This window comes from Solanum dulcamara, chromosome 10, assembly GCF_947179165.1.
Source record: "Solanum dulcamara chromosome 10, daSolDulc1.2, whole genome shotgun sequence".
Taxonomy (NCBI): domain Eukaryota; kingdom Viridiplantae; phylum Streptophyta; class Magnoliopsida; order Solanales; family Solanaceae; genus Solanum; species Solanum dulcamara.
In genome coordinates, this window is record NC_077246.1 from 8,509,825 (window position 1) to 8,516,612 (window position 6,788).

Consider the following 6,788-nt stretch of genomic DNA (forward strand, 5'->3'; position numbering starts at 1 on the left):
TTAGGCCGAATAAATGGATGAGGGGCATTTCCATCTCGTCCTTACCCTTGAATTCTCTTTTATATGTTCTGTCTTTTAATCTCGTCTGTGAGCTTCTCTTCTTATAGTCAAGCAATTCCAATTTTTCAAGAGCATTTTAGGCCATTTTCTGTTTTGAATTTTCATCGAACACACACGTAATTTTCGTGATCGTAAGTAATAAATGATTGCTTTTGTAATTGGATTTATTGATTCCTTAGAGACTTAATTGCTGATAAGATATCAATTTTCCTATAGTCTTTATTAGAATTAGGGTTGTTTGTTTTCAAAGAAGTTGGTTTGGTGTTTATTCTCCTAACTAAAATTACTATTAAAAGATAAGATTTTGGTACGAAGGAAAATGTTTTCTACAGAATATAATTTTCTAGAAAAAATTAAGTAGGTTTTTTACTTATTTTCTAGTGTTTGGTAAGTAAGAAAGAAAATATTATCCTAAGGGGTCGTTTGGTTTGAATACAAGTTATGATGGATTAATTATGATAGATAAGTTATGTTGGGATTAATTATGATGTGATAAGTTATGCTGAGCTTATTTTTTTGATTATTTCTTAGTGATTGTTTGATTTATTGTATTCAAAATAATATGCATTGTATAAATTTTAAGAACAAGTGGTATGTCTACAAAAATACCCTTCACTTTATTTAGTTTTTTATATTTTCTTTGCAAGCTTTAGTTATTCATTCTTAAAAATAAAAGTTTTAAAAATAAACGTTTCATCTTATTTAGCTTAAAAATAATCTTAAATTTGTTAAAGTAAAAGATGATTATTATACATATCACTTCATTTAAGCACATATCACTCTTACATTGTAAAATATTAAAGTTTTCATTTTAGTTGATATATAAAATACAAGCTTTCAAGTGGCTAATATATATATATATATATAATTAAAAATATGTAATTTAGTAGTAGAGAAATCAAAACATAAGAATTAGTCAAATAAATTAATAAATAAAAATTATATTTGTATAGTCTAATTTTTTTAATATATCACTCTTAAATTGTAAAATACTAAAGTTTTTATTTTAGTTTATATATAAAATACAAGCTTTCAAGTGACTAAAAAAATATATAATTAAAAATATGTAAGTTAGTAGTAGAGAAATCAAAACATAAATAAACATAAGAATTAGTCAAATAAATTAATAAATGTTAATTATATTTGTATAGTCTAATTTTTTTAATTTAAAAATATAAATAATTATCATAAAAATAAGGAGTAGTGAAGATTATAAATGTTATTATACATGATATTTAAAATAATAATATACATGAATGTGAAAAATGATGTATAAAAAAGGTTTAAAAGGATATTTTTGTCATTTTCTCTATTTTATCCCGGAATTACTATACCACCCAAGAGGAGGAAAAACTTATCATAGTACTAATTATTTATCTCGGGATAAGTTATATCGAATTTGCTAACCAAACAACAAATTAAGTGGCATTATAATTTAATCTCGAAACCATTTGATGTTATCCTTCACACCAAATGACCCCTAAGAGTGTTATTTAACAAAATACTATGAAGGCGGGAAGGGATTGGGAGCGGGGGTTCGAGGGCGGGGGAGGGCGGGATGAGATAGTCAAGGGGTGGGAATTGGCGGGATTGGGTGGGCGGAAAGAGATAATAAAGTTAAACGTTACTTATGCACCTTGTTTCCCTATCTTCATTAAGGAAATCATTTTCCTCATTTTTAAGAAATTTATTTTCCTACAAAAAATATTTTTCAAATATTTTAACCAATCAAATATAAAAAAATTAGAAAATATTTTTCAAAATTTCTCTATACCAAACACACCCTTATGACCTTAAAAATAAATATTCTGGCTATTAGAATCTGCTTAGACAATCAACATGGATTGTGGTACAGTGGAGGAATTATTTTACCCTTAACCAACAGAGATGTCGGGTTCGAAAAAATCTTGCACTCACTCAAATTTAATCGAAGCTTCAATACCGATTCCAAACACCAATTGAGAAAAAAAAATGCTTAGACCAATTACATTATTTAACTTTATTTCTTTATGTATGGCCTTGGAGGTAAGAAATTTTGCAGATGGTATTTCTTAAAATATCTTGCAGCTGAGTTATATCTCTATAGAGATGATGCTAGGATATTATGAAATATTTATTTATCGGTGGGGGATAAGCTTTTCTATTCTGGTTCGTAGTTTTTTTCTTTGCTATGTAATATTTTATAACTTTGTGATATATCATCAAATAAAAAATAAATAAATTAATAACAATCCCAATCAGGAGCGGAGTTAGTAATTTGCATATGTCGAATTCAGTAAATTTTACTTAAATTGTATATTTATCTTAATAAATTTATTAAATATATATAAATATTAAATTTAAAATTTAATTAATATCACTTAAATTTTTATTATAAAATTTATAATTTATAAAATTAAAATTATAAAATTGGCTTCTACATTTTGATACTATCTTTTGGCTGTCGTATGATGAGTTCAGCTACTTCAACAGATAGCAATTCGACAAATAAGACATATGAGACAGAATCAGAATTTAAAATATATGACTTTTAAAATTTTAAAATTGGATCATGATTTTAAAGCTTAAATTAATATGTAATAATAATTAAATTAAGAAACGAATATTACAATTTAAGATATTTATAAAGTGGCGATCATTTAAATATAATATTTATTAATTTATTATAATTATACATAACTGAAATGTTTTACATCATTATTAGGTACACTTTTAATAAATCATTTTTTATTTTTTCACATCATTCAATTGTGATATGTTATGTCAAATTTAGCTCCCTAAGAGAATATATATATATATATCTTTCGTGTACTTTGTATATATTCTTATTGTTATATTTTTGTTGGGGATATTTTGATTTTGAAAAATATTTTTCCTTCTGCTTATGCTTTTTGTAAGAAGCAGAAATTTATAGCTTCTTTTCAATAGCAAAAAAATTATTTTTATTTAAAAATAATTTTATTAATTAGCCAAATATTTGATTTTTCAAAAAAAAATAATCTCAAAATAAATATTTTGACGGTCCAACAACAATCTACTCCTAGTGGATAACTCCTTGCAATCTAATAATTTTTTATTTTTTTGGGCATTGTCACTTTATTTATAGCTAACTTTAATATATATCTATAGGTTGAGGTTTTCTTTTCTACAAAGAAAGGTAGATGTCTCTTTTAAAAAATGGGGTTATTTGATAGTTAGTAAATAGATAATTTGTTTATGCATTAATTTTTATATAATTTATATAATATTTAATAGTTAGTTAGAAATAAATTATTTATGTATAAAAATAATACGATATTTGGATTGCAATTTAAAAATTCACTTAATTAATATGTATATAAATTATGAAAAAAGAATTGTTTTGTAGCTAGTTTGAATGTGAGTTCTATAAGTATTAAATTCTGAGTAAGTAATATCACATTTGATATATAACTAATTAGGAAAGAAACTATTTATGGATAAAATTATTATTGTATTTGATTTATTATTTAAAATCTCACATAACTAATACATGTATAAATTGTAAAAAAATCTGTTAACTAATATTTACATAAAATAATATATGTATTAATTATTCAATCTTATATTCAGCATAAAATATTTATAAATTTCATCAAACTTATACATTTATTAATTATTATATCAATTTTTAAATTATAAATCAAACACCATATAATTTTATACATGATCCTAATCCATTATCAAAAAGTATTATATTATTTATATATGATATAATACATATATGATATTACTCCTAATCAATTACCAACTTACCCTTTAATTTATTATCTTATACCTGATAAAAAATAAAATAATTAACATCCATATAATTAATATTTACATTACTAGTAATTACATAATTTTTATCAACTGCTAAAACATATTTTTAGTAGATTTTTTAGGAATCAGTAGAGGGATAATTATTATTTTTTTCAATTTACAGAAATCCCTTAAAAATATGATAATCCGGATACATTAATTCAGTAATCTGAATATATTAATTAGGATTTTATATATCAGCAAGTAACATATAAAGCATGGTATATTGAATATAGAGATAATTTATGAATAAGAATTAATGTATCCGAATTACTAAATTAATGTATTCGGATTCTCGGATACATTAATTTAGTAATTTAGATACATTAATTAGGATTTTATATATCAACATGTAATATTTAAAGCATGATACATTGAACATATAGATAATTTATGAATTAGAATTACTAAATTAATGTATTCGAATTACTGAATTAATGTATCTGAATAAAAAAAGGATTTTAAAAATTCTTTTAAATAGATAAAAGTAATAAAAAAATATGATAAATAAAAAAATATACTTAGGTAATTTTTCCATCTTTTTAACATTATCGGAGCTAAACACGCCGCTGAACCAAGAACTCATTTTTGTACTACATTCCGCATTAATTAAATATTTATGTATGTTCAGTGAAATTTTCATTTCAATTTCGAGGATATTAAATTTTTATCAAGAATAAATTATATGTTAATATTTTATAAAAAATTAATTATTTATAATAAAAAGTATTTTTTTTAAAAAGAAATTATATTATTTTATTCTCTTTTAACCCTATAAATCTAAATATCGTTTTGCCTCTTACATTTTCTCCACTAATATATACATTATTTTATTCTTTTTGACTTCTTTTTGTACACTTTTTCAAAATATTTGATAAGTTAGAGTAATACTCTATCAAAATATAAATCAATAGTTGAAAAGTGTTGAACAAACTAGAATATCAACTTCTTCTTTTTTTATATCTTCTTAAATTTTTAAGCATTGCAACAAGCATATTAAAGTGGGGATGAAGTTATCAACTTTTTGAATCAAATTTTATGATTCTAACTTTTATCTTTTAATTAAAATTTATCAACTTATAATTATTTATAGAATTATGTTAACAATTCATATAATGATTGTTTTAGTGAAAAAATATTTTTCAACATGAAATTGATAAAATCTTACCTAGAACTTACAACTGCAGGAAAAAAATATTCAAAGAAATCATTTATAAAAAAAATATTAAGTAATAATTTACATCTAAAGAATATAATTTTTTTTTAAATAAATACATATAAAATTTATTTAAATTTTAAATTTTAAATTAAAATTTCGGGATAGACCCTCATCTCCCAAGTATGTTGAACCGCCCCTGCACATACATTAAAAACTTGTAGATATTTTATCAGACGTTATAAATTCTTGCAAGTTCCCAAACTCAAGAATCATGCACATACGCCAAAACTCAAAGGCATATAAATTAACCTACTCAAAAGATTAAACCTCAATCCAATTATCAAAACAAAAAGTATAGTAAAAAAAATGACAAATTTCCAAAAATTCCATGAAGAATGGCATGAACAACTTGGTGAACTAGTACAACAAATGAACAAATCACCAAAATCTACCACAAATGAAGAACAACACAAGTTACACACAAAACAAATACAAAAATTCACATCACATATAAAGGAATATTATGAAGTTAAGTCATTAGCAATTCTCTTGAACAGTCTTTGTATTGGATTTCTGGATGGCGACCTACTACTGCTTTCCATATTATATACTCTGAATGTGGCATTATTTTTGAGTCTCACATAATTGACATTCTTAATGGCTTTTGTTGGGACGATCTTGGACACTTATCTCAAAATCAGCTCACTCGATTAAGTGATCTTCAGTGTAAGACTATCTATCAAGAAAATACCATCACCGAAGAACTTTCCGATTGGCAGGTAAGTACTTCAATTTTTTAAAATTTATTATTTCTCAAAGGTGTGTATAGTAAAAATAATGAAACAAGTGTTGAATATTTTGTTAATATATAAGGTCTTAAATTTAATAGATATATTTATTTATGAAAGAGCATGATTACTATGAACAGTCATTTATTCATAAAAGAATATGACTGTTATGAAAGTCATTTCTTAATATATATAAAAGTAAATTCAATATGTATACGGATAATATTTCTTTTTAAAAAAAGTGATTTTTCATTCTTCAAAGTCATCATCTTCTTTTTTAATTATATTTTCTCTTATTTTTTCAACAAGAAGTCATTAAAAAGGATGTTTATTGAATATTTATTATATATATGTATCATAATTGAGATATTTATAACTTTTTAAAATAATATTTTTTTTTTACGATATGTTTTTACTTGTAGGATAATGCAAATGATATAATTGGAAGCATTGATAGGAAGATGGAAAGACTTGTGGAAATATTGGAGAAAGCTGATCAGGTGAGGGTGAGGACCATCGAGAACTTGCTGCACCTTTTAACGGCACAACAAGCGGTGGAGTTTTTGGTAGCGGCAGCTCACTTGCTTTTTGGGATCCGTAGTTGGGGAATCCATCACGACCGTCAACGATTAAACGGATAATTTTTAGATTTTATTTAGATTAATTTAGATTTTTATTGAAAAGTTTTTTTTAGAACCTTTAATTATAGATGAAAGGATAATTACTATTCGAGCTGAACTCTTATATTTGCAGTATATTATGATTTTCTGTTATTTATTATATGAACTTTAGTGATTTATTTATTTTATATGTTAGTGATATAACAGAAGAATATATTGTGATTAGAAAAAGAAAGGAAAAAGACGTAAGGAGGAAGAAATATAATGAATTCATATTTAGAGCCCGTTTGGATGTGCTTAAAAAAGTCACTTTTATGGATGAAGTGCTTTTAGAACTAAGGG

The 6,788-nt window shown here is 23.9% G+C and overlaps 1 pseudogene; it reads left to right on the forward strand.

The window, feature by feature from the left end:
- The first annotated feature begins 5,404 nt into the window (after positions 1–5,404).
- Positions 5,405–6,553, forward strand: LOC129871536 (protein DOG1-like 3; annotated as a pseudogene).
- The last annotated feature ends 235 nt before the right edge of the window (positions 6,554–6,788 follow it).